The following is a 16,715-nucleotide window of genomic DNA, read 5'->3' on the forward strand; positions in this document are numbered from 1 at the left end:
TTCCCCATTATGGAATATCATTGACTTTAGGTCGAGCACGAAACCGGTCTGCAAGTGTGCCCGTTCCAAAATTGAAGGTCGACTCTTTCAGTTGTATTGCCAATTGCATATGCAGGAAATTTTCTGTGAAGATTCCTGCCCTGACGCATGTCGGATATAATCCAACACCCTTCGTGGTATCAGCCAGGGGAGTAGTTGCTTTCTGATAGGCCATTCAACCAACTGTGTAGGTATATTCGAGACTGGCTTGAACGTTTAAAGTTAATTTTTTTACATTTCATATAGAGACAGTCTGGTTTTGTGTAAAACCTTTTCCAATTGAACATTCCAGGTGAATTTTTTTCAAGAATGACACTTGAATATTAGGTTGATTCAAAATTTTTGTCCGTTTTTATGAGTCCACTTCAAACTGTAATATCTCAGTGAATTATTATTCAATTTATTCGAAATAAGCGCTATTTGAATCAGTGAACTTTTGTCAACGCAACACAAATCGATGAATCTCGTCAAATCGAAAATTGCGTGCCCGAGATTCAATGAAGTCGACGGAGGCCGTTTTTGCCTGGTCCTAATTGGCGGAGGTTCTAGCGATGGGAAAGTTATCGAAGTGATTGGAAAAATGGTAGTCGATTGGCGATAGGTCTGGGGAGTATGGTGGGTGAGGCAGAATTTCGACGCTCAATTCGTTGAATTATCGGACTGTGATTTATGAAACATGCGAATGGGCGTTGTCGTGGAGCAGAATCTGACCTTTTCTATTGGCCAGTGCTGGCTGCTGCTGACGCCATTTTCGGTAAATTCAGTCAATTTTCTCACTATAGGACTCTGTTGTGATGGCTTGGCCCTGTCGCAGAAAGTTATAGTGATTCACAACGGCTGGTGACCACCATGGTGGGTTTTTGCTTTTGGGAGGTGTCTGGGTGTCTCATCGGTGTCCAACCACTATTCTGAACGTCTCCTGTTGCCGTTACGATCCCATTCAGAAAACGGATCGTTTTGGTTGCGCAAAAGCAAAGAAGAATATATCTCAAAACGTAGCAATTGTTGTTGATCGTTCAAATCGTAGACACTCACTTTTCGGGCTCTATGACCTTTCCGATACATTTTGAACCATCAAAAACCGCATGGAGGCTGACGACCAGTTCTTCCGCCTTCCCACGCATCAGGGATTAATGTAGTTCGATAACTTCTGGTCTCATCTTCGAGGCTAACATTTCTGAAACGAAATTTCACAAACAAACCTCTAACAGTAAGTTCATTAACAAACACTAGCATTGTTTAATTCCTGGTTAATTTTTCGGGGTGTTTCGCGGCGCTTTGGTTCAATTTGAATTCTTGAAGAAAATTTGGCCGAAAATCGATTAACGAAATTGAAGGAAAGCAAAAAATCAAACATTGGAGAAAAATTAACCGAATCAATGTTTAAAGTACAGAATTTTTTTTCGATCAGTATGTATCAGGAAACAATTGAATGATTAATGATTATTTATTGAGATGCTGCAGTAAAATATCCTATTACAATCATTGAATCTGCAGTTAATTCAATTGCAATGAAGAATGAGAATGCAAGTGATATCTATCCCAATAAAGGACGAAATGTCATGCACCCAAATTGACCACCTATACCGGTGTTGGGTTTTTCGAGATGTTATTCAAATGAATTGTGAGGAGTTCATTCACCGGCATGACTATCAAGGTTTCACTACCCAACTATTACAAGCCACCATCAGGAACCTTTTGTTATGGTCTATTTGCCGCGTCCATTATTGAGTTTAGTGGGGAACTTGACGGGTATCGATTGTTGGGGTTAAGTTGAGTGTGACCAAGATGCCACAAAACACTAGCAACATGCGTACATGTTCCTAAAGTCCTGGCACCGGTTATACAAGTACAATTATATCCTAATATGGGCTAGTTTGGTTCATCAGGTTCTTCTCCATTTGATTAACATGTCGACCTAAAACTCTTCATTTTCTTCCCTCTGTAATGTATCCTGTATATAAGAGGGTGGAAGTTGAACCTGGTATATACTTACGGCCAAATCTCTTGGATAATCTATCGTAAGGCGAGGAAAGTTTGCAATCAGGTTTCCATTCATACGGATCCATTGATCATTTCTCAGATGAAGACTTTCTACTCGTGTCTGGACGACATTTACCCCTTGTGACTTTAGATCGCTAAGATTGTGGACATGTAGCATTTTGATCGTTTTAGTAAAAAATTCAAACATACTTCTCAAATGTCCATTTCTTGCTTCAACTATCCATCTACTTTTCGTCACTAATTAAGATTTATTTACTTCCTCAGTGGAAAGCTGTTGTCGCCCTCGTGGAACAATCGCGGGCATTTCATATTGTATGCCAAGATTATTGAGTAAAGGCATCTCGATAACCCCGATTCATAACAAAAATATCACCATCATTAAACCATCCCCTCATGTCTTCTAAGTTTTTTCAAACTGATTCTCCAAAATTTTTGCGTCATTGTTGCGAACATCTGAGAAATAGGGTTCTTGAATACTCAGTATACATCCAATCAATATTGGTTTCACCAGATGATGTCCTTTGTATCGGCAAAAAGATTGGCGCAGTATTCTGAAATTATAACTTTTATTTATGGCGGCGTATAAACCGTCGATGTAAACGATGGCCTTCGGGTTGTCTGTGGGGTTGGGTTATATAAAACATTGGCAAACTCACTCACATGTCTTCTAATACATCGATGGCTGCAAAGCCGATATTTGATGAAACGAATATCTGCATCAAAGACTACTGAAACCCACGACATTAAAACGGCAAAACTTTTTAAACAACTTTGCTCAACTTTGCTGAAATAGCCTTACCTTCGAAGGAAACGAAGGTAAATCATCCAGATTCCTCTTGTGAAATAGAAATATTGAAAAACCGCCCATTTCGCGATTATCAAGAACAAGAAATGATAATCAATTGGTAAAAAAAGTTCTTATTACTATCTCTCCTGTTCATGACAGATGAAAAATGAGTTGCCTCATATTTTTCCGGGAAGAAAATTCCAAAGATTTCAATTTTATCACTTATTGAATGCCCAAGTTTTGGAATTCTCCCGAAAGTTTGAAATTAATATTAATCTCCTACTCCATTTTCCATCCCTTCATAATTTTTTGTTTCTTAATATGACCCTGACAGAATCCTTTTGATAATAACATTCCGCAACCTCTCCTCTCGCATTTCTCATTCTTTATTATTGAAATCTTGGAAACTCAATATATTATTCATTTCGTCGTGGACTATTTCTAGATCACGTGCTTCACGAAGAGCGGCGGCGGCTTTTCCTTCAGATTATTCTCACATTCTCCGTTCCTTTTCGAGTGAAAAGTGTCAACTCTTGCCGTTCTTAAAATACAATTTGGCTCGTATATCACCGACAGCCAAATTGGAATAAGAACGTGTGTAATAATTCATGAAAATGTTCGTGAAAACTCTTCTGAAAAGCCATTACATTTTGATAGTGAATTTCCTTTTCGACTGTTTCCGTTCCGCCTCGATAAGGATCGCGTTTTCCCGGGTCTTCAATATTTCAGTTGGCTGTGGAACCCACGAGCGATGCGATGCATTTTCACGAAAAATGCCCTCTAAAAAACATCGCTGAGTACGACGGAAACTATTTTCGCGTTTTCGAATTTTTTTCTTGAACCAAAAAGACTCTATTGAATTCGGTAAAAATATCGAAAAATATTTTGAAAGGTAGATGGTTGATTTATCATACAAGTAAGATTGAAAATCAGTGGCTACGAAGAATTTTTCGGAAATCGTAAGATGTTAAAGATATCGGTCTCTCTGAATTTTTCGCATAATGTGTTCTAGACTTGATATATTGGAAAACTATTTCGTGTAAACGATTGACACAACAAACTGTGGACTGCCAAATATTCGATTTCTTTATGTATGGTAAACCATGTTTTATAGGTAAGTGTTTGAAAATTTTGTAAATTGACATCACTGCTTGCATACTCGTGGTTCTAATAAAAAAGTTAAGGAGGAATGAAAACAGACACACGTGAATGGAAACTCTGGGACTTTTTGTTACGACAAATCGAAAGTATAGATAAGTTTGTTGGTGAACTCTTTGTTTTTTCTGTTGAGTCATTGTGTTGAGCAGAAGAACGCAATTTCACCCTATTGAAATTTCTGTGCATTTGTTGTTTATATGGGTAATGATTTTCAAGGTGAAATTACTGTGTACTGTTACAGGCAACTTGAAGTTGAATGAAATTAATGAAATTTCAATCATAATCTCTGTGGCTTGTAATAATATTGAAATAAACAAGTGTGGAGGACGCACCGAGAAATGCGATTATTAATCAAATACATACACTTTCAAGACATTTTCTGATAAATTACTCCGAACTTTCTTTTTGGTGATGAATAATAAATATAAACAAAAAATTATGAGGTGACAACAATTCTGAACAGAATCTAATAAATTAAAACATAAACTCCAAATAATATAATTATAATTCTACTTAGCTTGTAAATATTTGGTTAAATCACAATTTACGGAGAGACCAATATTAAATTTCATTAGGTATATACTGAAGTCAATTTTTTTTCTATATACGACTTATAAATGGTGATTGGCAAAGTTAAAGAAAAATAAGGTACTGCAGCAATTTTGAAAACTTGAACAAATAGCTTCCATCTATAAATTTGAACATGGCACTGAATAATTTGTGAGACTTTTGCTTAGATCTAATACTGAAGGCGATTATTAACAAAATGTTCTTATATAGTATCGTCCAGCAAGTCATCAAAATCAATTTTATCATTGTGTTGCAATTATATTGTTTGTTAAAAACTTAGAGAATTTTTATGTATATTGAAAGGGTTATATTTTTAGGAGTGACAAACTTTAGGGAAAGAAAGTTTTTGGCTTTCTACTTCTTTTGGAATTGATTACTTCTTTCCTTGCTTTGGAAGATTCCCATATTTTTTTGTATCAAGATGGAGTAGTAGATAGCCAAAAACTTTTTTTCCCAAAAATATTTAAATATTTTCGATGTAAACACCCCGTATCACCACTGAAAAATAATATTTACATATTATCTTCTGTGAGGAAAAAATTATGACAGGAATGTATTTAGGATATAATCAGGATCCAGATAATCAGGATCCAGAATATAATCAATCAGGATATAATCCAATGTCCTTCGCGATGTTAGCCAGGAGAGTATTTGTTTTCTGATAGGTGGCAGTCCGTGAACCTGCTGTATACGTAAGAGAAGACTGGCCTGAATGATTTTGTTCCTTCACTTAAGGTGAAATTTATGTCCTTATACGAGTTTTTGGGCCTATTTGGAAATGCGGTTGATTAGTACCTCGTCAACAGGCAGAGGGGGCGCTGACAGTTATGTTGCTTGAAATTGGTTTCAGCTTTGTTCGAAGTATGACACTCTGAAAGAATTGGATTTTCAATTATGGGAAATTATCGACTTCGTGTTGATGCAGGACACTAACTTGCACTGAGGAGAGGCCAAATAGCCCAAAATAGGACATTCGCATAGGACATGCCTGACAGTTTCATCTTCCTGTTCACACATCCTGCATAGAGGTGTGTCCACTAGCCCCATATTATGGAGGTGTTTCCTTAGTTGACAGTGGCCAGTCAGAAATCCTACTGTTAACTGTAGATTATTCCTTGTTATCGCCAGATATTTCTTTGGCGCCTGCTTCCCAGGGTCGCCCGGGATGATCCTGGCAAGATTGCATCATTTGATTTCATCCCATCTCTTTAGGGATTGAGCATGGGTGTGACGTTTGGCTAGTTCCGCAATTTTCTAAGTCATCAGGCCGTAGGTGCCACTGGGTCCTAAAATTCTTAGTCCAGCCGCTTCCTTGGTTAAAGAGTCGACAATGCGATTACCTTCACTGCTGTCGTGCCCTTCAACCCACCTCAGGATAATGTTATTATCTGCCGAGGCTTCGGCTAAATCTTGGTGGCACTCTAGTACTAGCCCTGAGGTAACACGTTGTCTGTTCGAAGCTAATAGGGTTTGTCTGCTATCAGTGCAGATTGTTATGTTTTTGCCAGAAATTGAGATACCAGCTAGTTCTGTTTGGACCACGCTGGTATTTTTTCCATTCCCCACTCGATCCTTAAGCTTAGTGATCTGGAGTACACTCCACATCCTGATCCTTCTTTGGTTGTTGAGCTGTCTGTATATATGCGTATTGCATATATACAGCAGCAGAGGTTGCGCAATAAGCGCTTCCCGCCATAGGCTCAGCCTCAATTGACCCTTTCCTACTTCGAGGTTCACACCAGCCGTGCGTAATCGTAACATGGTCATTAACGCAACCTCCTTATCGTACAGGTCCAGAGGGGTTAGACCAGTAATTAATTCCATTGCCGCGGTTGGTGTTGTTCTCATGGCTCCTGTGATGTTTAAACAAGCCAGTCGCTGTATTTGATATAATTTTTGAATGACCGTTGCTTGTAGAATCCTTCTGTCGAGGATAGTACCAAGGTATTTCACCTCTTCAGAGAAGTTTACTTTGCTTTCGAAGATTTCGTGTGGTTTTTAGCTCGATAAACTTCTTTTCCTAGTAAAAAGGACCATCTCAGTCGTCCTGGGATTGATCGATAGTAAGTGTTCCTTACACCATGTTTCTATTAATATGAGCCCATCCTGCGCTCTATCGCACAGTGTGTTCAAAAACTTGCCGGTCTGCAAAATAACTATGTCATCTGCATATGCAATTGTGTAGAATCCATTATTGTTGGGATGATTAAGGACGTGTGGCATTTTGATCGTTTTAGAGAAAAACTCAAACATACTTCTCAAATGTCCATTTCTTGCTTCAACTATCCATCTAGTTTTCGTCACTAATCGAGATTTGGTTGCTTCTTCAGTGGAAAGTATTGTCGCCCTCGTGGAATAATCGCGGGCATTTCATATTTCATGCCAAGATTATCAAGTAAGGATATGGAATCTCGATAACCCCGATACACAACAAAAATGTTTCCATCATTAAACCATCCCTTCATGTCTTCTAAGATTCTTTCAAACCGATTCTCCAAAATTTTTGCGTCATTGTTGCGAACGTCTGAGAAATAGAATCCTTGAATACTCAGTATATATCCATTCGGTGCTAGAATCAACACTGGTTTCACCAGATGATGTCTCTTGTATCGGCAGAAAGGTTTGCAAGTGTGCCCGTTCCAATAATTGAAAATCGATTTCGGCTGTGATATCGCCAAAAGCATATGCAGGAATTACTTCTGTGAAAAATCATGCTCTGGCACCTGTTGGATATAATCCAAAGCCTTTCATTGCTTTAGCCAGGGGGGGTAGTTGTTTTTTATATATGTGTCAATCCATGAAACTATTGTGTAGATAAAGGAAGGTATAGCTTTTCAAGATAAAAAAAATACTCATAAGTAAAATATAATAACGCCTTTTGTGTAAAAAGCAGAAGAGATAGGTATAGGGAACCATAATATAGTTTTGAAGGGAATTTACTTCTGCGTCAAATTATGCCACTAAATACGGGGTAAGAAACGGTAAGTTTTGAGTATGGAAAATATAATACTAACTCACCTCTATTTTGTCTATAGTATCTAAGAATATAAAAAATATAGGGTGTTCCATGAGAAAAATATAACTTTGGTATGTAACTTTTTTGGGAGTCACCTTATATATTTCAATATAATTTTGGAATATGCTCCTCATGGACCCACAAATGACTGTGATAAATTTTTTCCCTAACTCTAGAAATACCGAGGCGAATGTGGTTGGCCACCCTGTATAGATTGGCGGTGGACTAATGTTGGAACATTTGCAATGATTCCTAATGCTTTTTTTTGTAATCTGAAAGCATGTATTGAAGAACTGAAATCACCCCATAAAACAATGCAATAAGAAATTCTACTATGAATAAGAGAATAGTAATAGTTAAGTAGAACATCTTCATTACAAATCCGATTCACCTGCCTCAGAAGGAATATATGGGACGATATCTCTTTACATAGATTCTCGTTATGACTGAACCAATTTAACGAGTCGTCCAGTTGTATTCCCAATTGATTTACGGAACTTCTAGTTCGTATATTATTTCGACTGGAGACGATAATGTTTGAGTTTTTAAGATTATTGTTATTGTACCATATTTTAGCTTCATCAATATTTTTTGTGATGAGAAATAGGTTCGCATATGACAACATATCATAAAGGTGTATGTAAAAGAAAAGGTCATTAATATACAGGGCTATTCAAATTCGTTTCTATAAATGGGGATCTCGTAAACGATAAGAGATAGAGTGTCGGTTGAATTCCGGCAAATTTGTGTATTTTAAAGACCTATTCAATGATGTAAAGAAATCGAATATAGCTCTTTTGGTTCTGGAAATATACAGGAAAAACAAAAAAATCCCAAATTATTTTTTTGCCTATATCTTCTTTATTCGCAGATCTGTTCACATTTTGCTATTGACACTTTATGTGGATTCTCAGAATATATTCATGAATTTCTTATACAGGGTTTCATCTGATTTGGGCCACCCCCATCTTTGTATTTTTAAATACGGACCTGTATTTTTTGTTGTAGTTTTTGGATCGTAGACGTTCACTTCATACTGAGAAATTAATTTCAATTTTATATTTCGGGATGTTTCGGTAATATTCGATTATAATTGGGTGAATTATTCCCTTTTAAATTACGGCCCTGGAAATTGGTTGACTGAGTTGAATAAAAACGTCTCCCTATGTATCGTAGAGTTTTTTTTTTAATTTTTAGGTACCTATACATATTTTTTCCATTGCTCTGAACGTTTTCTACAATGAACTTCGAATAAGAAAACGAATAAAGAAGATATAGGCAAAAAATATTTTGGGATTTTTTTGGTTTTTCCTGTATATCTCTAGAACCAAAAGAGCTATATTTGATTTCTTTACATCATTGATTAGGTCACTAAAATACGCTCACTGATAATTGAACAGACACTCTATCTCTTATCGTTTACGAGATCCCCATGTACAGAAACGAATTTGAATAGCCCTGTATATGATGAATGAGAGTGGTCCCAAGACAGACCCCTATGGGACACCATAGGGATTTTCCTGAATTTCCGATTTGCTCTTTAAAGATACATATTGTTTTCTACTGGTCAAATATGAACGAATTAACAAAAGTGCAGGACCTTTTATGCTATAAAATTCTAGTTTTTCGAGAAGTAGGTCATGAGAGACACAAATGCAAGCTTTCTAGAACAAAAGTTTTGTTCTTTTGGCCAATATTCATTCGTCGATAAAAAATAATCGGCATTTCAAAAGGAAAGTCAAAAAATAAAAAATTTGCTATATTTTGTTGATATCGAGGTTATCCAGTAAACATTTTGCATTGGCTAATGCACTTGTTAGTTCTTGTCAGGCGTAAAAGAAAATATATCTATATCAAATTTTGTCTTCTAAGATATTTTTCCAATAATCATTATTCAATACCAAGCAGGCAGATCTTCATGAGTTCTTAAGTTGACAAAGCGACATATATTACAATGTTTTCAACAAAAGTAGAATTCTGTGGATTCTTTAGTCCTCGAAACATTCAGTTTCGTTCGATATTAACATTATCATATGTATATGAATGTAGCAATTAGGACATAATGGAAACACTGATCCTTCAATGTTTTTCCCAGCGAATAAAAAAGACGACTGTACTCTTGCGCACACCAAATTACAAAAAAAAAGGATTCAACAATGTACCAATTGAATGTGTGCGCTTTCTGTTGAGTTGAATAATCCCATGTATTTCATACTCGATATTTAACTGTAGTGTATCGCTCTAACTATTCACGGAATGATAATTCTGCAGAATATCCCGAAAAATTTCGAAAACTGCAAGAAGAATGTCTCCGAGTTAATAGTGGAAAAATTTGAGTAGTTGTATCAAAATGACTCACATCACCTTCAAATGTGAATATAAAGACGAACATCTTCGGATGACAACGAAATAAATCAAATGCAGAACTTTTCGGGCGAATTGTTCGCGACGCTTTTCTTTCCTGTCCCTGCTTTGAGTTGTGCGTTGGATACCTTTCTGCACGGTAAACGGAAACTTTTCAACGCATAATAGTAATGGCCTCATTCAACTAGCGAGGGCACAAGCTAACAAATTCGTACCGTTTATCCAAAGATTTATTTTGCGTAGGAATGGTTGCCTAAGAAGAGGAAAGTTCTCAATTCGACAGTGTTTGTGCTGTTCATTATCCTTTGTAACTTCATAATCTTCATGTTATTTTAATAATTTCTGGGAGAGCAGGATTATCACCTATATATTCGTGATAGTTGAAATCAGAATAGAAATTTTTTGGCTTTACTTAGGTATATAGCTATTAACTTTAATTTCATTCAGTACTTTCTCGGTACCGGTATCAAAGAAGGTACCTATACTATTATCAAACAGTCTATAAATAAAAAATGTTTGTGAAAATTGTTCAAATATTATCATGAATAGTGTAATTAATTTTTATCAAGTAACGGATCAGTCCATTCATGATAGTTTAATGAGCATTTTGATGATATAAAAGGAAACTTAACAATTTCTTCACTTATCTCAGTAATTTCTGACGGAATGATCAAAGGGTGATTCGTTAAGGAAAATTATTTGGACATTTGTTCGGAGTTGCTTTGTTTCTGAGATACAGGGTGTTGAACTTTCAGAAAAAACGGTATTAATAAAATATCATAAATATCTTTACATCCATTTGGTTCCAATGTGTTACAGTTCTGAAGTAATAAGACACTTATTTAGCGCAAACTAAATTGGAATTATTAGGCCCGGTGGGCACCACAGCTAGCAATTTTTTTTTTTATTTAATCATCTGAAAATACAACTTTTTAGTCGCCTGTGTTTTCTTCATATCTAGGTTCGTTTTCGTGAAAAAAAAAAATTGAAGCCACTTTGCATATCATGAACATCTGCTTTGGATACCAGCTGACAGTAATAGTGTTGTCATATCAGTAAAAGTCAGTGAGTTGTTATTCAGTAGTGATTCCATCATGAATCATTTTACTAATGCTCAAATATCTGTCATGCACTTCATCTATGGATAGATATCTTAATAGGGAAATTCCATGTGGCAAAACATTTAGAACGCTACTTGCAAGATTATGCAAAACTGGGAGTTTTAATGAAAATCCAGGAGGTGGAAGACCAGAAACTGTAACAACACCTGAACTAGAAGAAGCTATAATTGATGCGATAGAAGATATTTCAAATACTACCAAGAAAACTGCACTGCAGTTGGAAGTCAGCCCAAAAATCGTACAACGGGTATGAGCTTTACTACCTCGGGATTCTCAACCATGATTAATGTTTTGCAGGTGGTTGATTCATACGATGGCACACAATAATAATGTTTCACCAAAATTTTATTTACGGACGAAGCAATTTTTTCACAAGATGCTACGAACTTTCACAATAACCCTTTTTGGGTCGACGAAAATCCCTACGTTATTAGAGAAAGTCATTTTCAGCAACAATTCCAGCAACATTTCAGTCACTTTTACTAAGATATGTGTTTTTCACACATCATGTTTTGCTAAACTATCTCCAGATACACGAGTTTTCATAAATGTATAAATTGGGAAACAGCTCATTCAACAAAAAAATCCTTCGAAACATATAGGGTCTTCCAGTAGGGACTATCTTCATTCGGGTTTGAAGGCCGTCATAGTTTGGAACTGCATCCTAACTGTTCGCCAGCACGAGTTGCTGGCTTCTTCAGAGGTTTATTCATCTTAATGATTCACCGATGACTGGTGATTTCTAGTTCGTAGGTTGTATTTATGTTGACTGAGGTAGTCCGCCTCTCGTGTTGATACGTTGCTATTTGCTGAAGTGACGTTGATGACGTTAATGACGTAACATTGCATTGCGCTGTTGCCACTTCAGCATCTTTCAGTATGAAAATCCAAATTCGGTTAAGCGTAACCGCCTCCCCTTTTCTGTTGCAGTTTTCGGTATGTTAATGGATTTCTATAGCTTCCCGTGGTGGTATCCATGATCGGGGGCAAGTAGCTTCACATCTTCAAACAGTATCGTGTGATCTCCTTCACTAAGCTCGTGTTCCGCTACTGCCGATTTGTCTATTTGACCCAATCTACAGTTTCTCGTTTCTCCGATGTTCATTCAGCCTTGTACCCATGGATCTTTTGGTGGTACCGATATAAACTTTTCCGCTGGTGCATGGTATACGATATACCCCCGCAGCTGATAGTGGATTTCTTTTTTCTTTCGCAGATCTAAGGCTTTGTTGTATTTTCCTGGTGGGCTGGAACACCGTTTTAAATAATAGTTCAACTTAGATTAGTTTAAGTTGCCACTTCTGTCAGGCGTCCCGAGACGCACAGGTTTTTTGTTATAGAGTCTATCTGTTTTGGATATCGTTCTTCTTGAATTCGATAGGCTTCTGGAGCTCGTGAATGAAATGTATTCGATCACATTCAGCGTTTTTCATACTTATTAAATGAGGTATGATTTAGCTCCTGAAACTATATAACGGTAAAATTGACTTCTACTGAGATAAAGATTGCAATTCAGCGATCGCTACTACTTTTTTATTTCACAAGCAAACATCTTTGTGAAAGTTCTCACCAACAGTGTGGTGAGAAATTTGAGAATGTTTCTGTCAATTCTTATTCATCCATTTATCTAACAAAAGATCAGTCTCATCGCAACACAATATGAGAACTTCAGCTCCACTTTTAGCTTTACTGTAAAATTTGAGAAAACTGTCATTTTCATATCATTGTTTCATGACTCACGTGCCTGTCGATGATAACTTTACATTTTTTTCTTGATAACTGAATACGATACAACAAAAACTCACGAGACAAAAGAAAGTTGTAATTATATACCTACATATAATAGGCGAAATATCTTCTGAGCAATTAATGCGAAACCACCACTTCATTATAACTATAACACCCTGTTGATCGAAAAATGAAGCGATTTAGGACATAATATGTTAATATGACCTTCCCTTCATAAAATGTGACGTGGAATCTTCCCTGAAATTGAAATCATCACTGGAGTTGCGCCCTGTATATTCAAATATACTTTGAAATTAGGGAGGTCTGTATAATGAGAAGACGATGTGTTAAAATAGATTTCCTTCAGATGTTCCTATTGAAATGATTATGAACACTTCTACAGTGGATAAGAACCAAAGTTTCAATTAACAGAAATAAAATAATTCACCTTCATTTATTTAAGAATGGATTTATTTAACATAAAGTTTCGTCTTCAGACATTTTTGGTGTCTTCAAATGGAGACGTGTGAAGATCAATTAACTTTTTCACCTCCTTCCACGTCTCTGTTTCTCTGATCACTTTGAATTATTTATGTCAGAAAACGAATATAATAAGTCTAGATTGGAAAATCGCTCCAAGACGGGACAAAGTTCTTTCCTTTATGGATTATCCGCAGAAATTCAGAATTTCACATTCAAATCATATTCACAGAGGCAATGTTGACTTTACAACCTAGACGACAAACGTATCTTGTGAATAATGGATACCGAGAAGACGGATGATTATGAATAATTTTAACATAATTAACAGGCGTTGAAGCGTCGAAATGAAAAACGGGGATCGTTAGCAAATCCTCATTTGTATTTAAAAGTTCTCAACCGATAATTGGAAATTGGCAGAACCACCCGACAAGAATTTTAATCTTCTTGTCAATGGGATCCGATATTGGATTATTGTTTGATGTTATTTGAATAATTCTACAGTGCACTGAAGTGGTCGTTCTGAGAAATGAACTGACCTAGAACGTGTATTATCAGAAAAGAGATCAGTTGAACCCAGAAACTACGACATTGCCTTATAAACAAAACAAAACTGTTGCGGGGAAACCGAGGAAGAGAGGAAGGATATTATGCCTCTGTGGCTTGCATAGCTTTTGGTGAAATATATTTAAATATTGAAGGAGGAGAGTTGGTTGGGTGAATCGTTATTTTGTTGAAATAAGTTCTCATTGATTCTATCTTTACTTTTATTAGGTTGTTTCAAAAGTTTTCATAAGTCTGGTATATCTTAGTGAATACTTGTTCAATTTAATCGAATAAGCACCATTTGAATCAGTGCACTTTTGCCAACGTAACACAAGTCGATTATATCCGTCAGCATGAAAAATATGTATGTTTGGGTTATGTTAGGTCCAAAGTGAGTGGGTCTATTCGACCCTTCACCGCAACCCGCAAGGGTTTATTGTGGCGCACATATATTCATACTCGGCCAAATAAACCCAGCTTCTTAACGAAGCCGATAAGTTAGTATGGCGAGTGGTCTTTCAGGTCAGATGGTAAGAGTACGGCTCTGCCGAACTCTAAAAACCTGATTCGTCCCCAGCGGGGCAGGCACATCGTTAATGAGGTAGTCGGATAGTCAAGATGCAAGATTCCCACATTGATATCCGCGACAAATTTCCCATATGAGGGTTTTTGCACGTCAGCTACACCTGACGATGCCTTAGATTCAACCGTGCTGGGCTTTTTCGCTTCTGGTTTTGGTGAATCATCACTTGAGCGCAAACGTTTGCTACCTGCTCATGGGGGATTTGTTCCTCCACCTGAGACAGATTCTGCGTTCGCCGCTCAAGAATTTGATGCAAGGCGGTTTTATAAGGTACCCCGCCCTTGAGAAGAAGACTGGTGGCTACACCACCAAATCTTTTATTTAGGTTCAGTTATTGGATCAAGTATTGGGGAGTTGAGAAGCTCTCGCTCCTGAACTAAATTTCCAGGGAGGTCAGTTGGAGACGTAAACTCAAAATCCATCTCCTCTGTAGACTCACCGTCAGAAAGAATTCTTAAGTTTACTCTGTCCATAAAAGTCCCACGAGTAGCTAGGGAAAGAAGGTCAATCACGGCAGAGCCCCGCATTAACGTGACAAGGCGTCCATTTTCTCACAATAGGACTTTGATGTGTTAGTTTGGCCAGATTACAGAAAGCTATAGTGAATCACATCAGCAGCTGACTCCCATACAGTAACTATGGTCTTTGGTGGTGAGTTTTCGCCTTTTGAAAGTGTTTGGGTGGCTCATCGGCGTCCAACCACTCCTCTGAACGTCTCTTGTTGTCGTTGAGGCTCCACTTCATCATGCGTGAGGATCCGATCTCAAAAGAAATCGTTTTGGTTGCGTGAAAGCAAAAAAGAACATACCTCGAAACGTGACAATTTCTGTCGTTCGCTCAAATCGTGGGGCACCCACTTTTCAGGACCTATGACCTTTTTAATATGTTTTGAACTATCAAAAACCGTATGGGAGCTGACGCCCAGTTCTTCCGCACCGTTTTTGAAAATTAGTATACACAACGACACAGTAGAATAAATATTTATTGAGGTATGGAGCTACAATAACACATGATATTTAAACGGACAAAACTCTCAAAACATCCTGATATAATATATAATGTAACCATTATTAGCCTGTTTGCTCGACCTTAATGATACCCGTTAATCACGGCAGTGATTAATAAGTCATTAATCACTGCTGCCAGATGCTTCTTTGATTCAGCTATAATAGTATATTATTTTGCTATAAATAGTCAGTTTTTACGTGAAAAATAAAACCAATACGACCAACAAAATATCACATTCAATTCAACCAATATTACAATTATTATTAACTATAAATAAATATCATCTTGTAGATGTAGATAGATGTAGATGTAGATCTTAGATACGTGATGATTGTTAACCTGAATACATAGACAACATAACAAAATTAACCAATAAAAATACTTCAACAGAAATTATTTTAGTCGTGGTAAAGTATAATATTCTACTAGCGCATACTGGTTTTATCCTCTCGGTTATTTCAAATCTTCATAGGTGAAAATCAGACATCTGTATCGAAATTACCCTAACTTTTATCGAAAGCTATCTGGCTTACTCGATTTGTTTGTATCCATTTATTGAGGTCAAATCACCGATGAAAAATTGATAAACTTCAAAATGTTTTCCGTATGGGTGACGATTCATTTTATTTTCCGTATATTCAGGATCGGAGGGATATCATGCAGTTAATAGTTAGCCGATTTGTGTATTTGCGAACATAAATTGCAACAATATGTGCACATAGCTGAAAGTATAGCAGTCGAAATGGCTAGTTTCAGCTCCATGATAATATAATAAATTTCGAGGTGTCAGCTTTAATGACGGCCACAAACGAAATAATTTCCTTTTTAGCGGACGAATTACAATTTTTATTCGGGGGAATAAAAACGACACAAACTCTGAAATTTATACTAATGTCTTCTGAAATACTTTCCTTGAGCTGGCGTTCTGCGTAATCTAGATAATGTAATTATAAGTGAATGTCTCGAAATGCTCTCTGGGAAAGTGATCACTGTCTTCATTATTCCCTATATTCGTGCCCTGTAGGCGCAATGCTATTCACAAGGGTGCGAAAGCTACACATTCCTGTGCGTAGTGGTAAGAAAGAGAGGATTTCTTTTCGAGGTACACCTTATAATATTTTACGACGACTGTCACAACCTTTATTTTGTGGTGAAATGTGACATTGATCTATTTTCGCATGGAAGGGTATATTCGAACTCGGTTTATATGCTGTTAAATATCATCAATATAATTCTCTGTTTTTATTTTTGATAGTAATTAAAAAAAAGTTACATTAAAATACCTTCGAAGATTTCAAACGTTGTAAAATA

The 16,715-nt window shown here is 36.7% G+C and overlaps 1 protein-coding gene across 1 annotated transcript in view; it reads left to right on the forward strand.

Annotated features, from left to right (window-relative positions):
- The first annotated feature begins 3,398 nt into the window (after positions 1 to 3,398).
- Positions 3,399 to 16,715, forward strand: part of LOC111507662 (uncharacterized) — a 395,391-nt gene continuing 382,074 nt past the window's right edge. The window contains exon 1 of the mRNA XM_074184510.1: positions 3,399 to 3,944. The gene's annotated coding sequence lies outside the window, so the exon portion shown is untranslated. The remainder of the gene's footprint in view (positions 3,945 to 16,715) is intronic.

The sequence above is a fragment of the Leptinotarsa decemlineata genome, unplaced genomic scaffold (genome assembly GCF_025532065.1).
Source record: "Leptinotarsa decemlineata unplaced genomic scaffold, Ldec_3_MD MMD2_tig00026354_RagTag_RagTag, whole genome shotgun sequence".
NCBI classification, from domain to species: domain Eukaryota; kingdom Metazoa; phylum Arthropoda; class Insecta; order Coleoptera; family Chrysomelidae; genus Leptinotarsa; species Leptinotarsa decemlineata.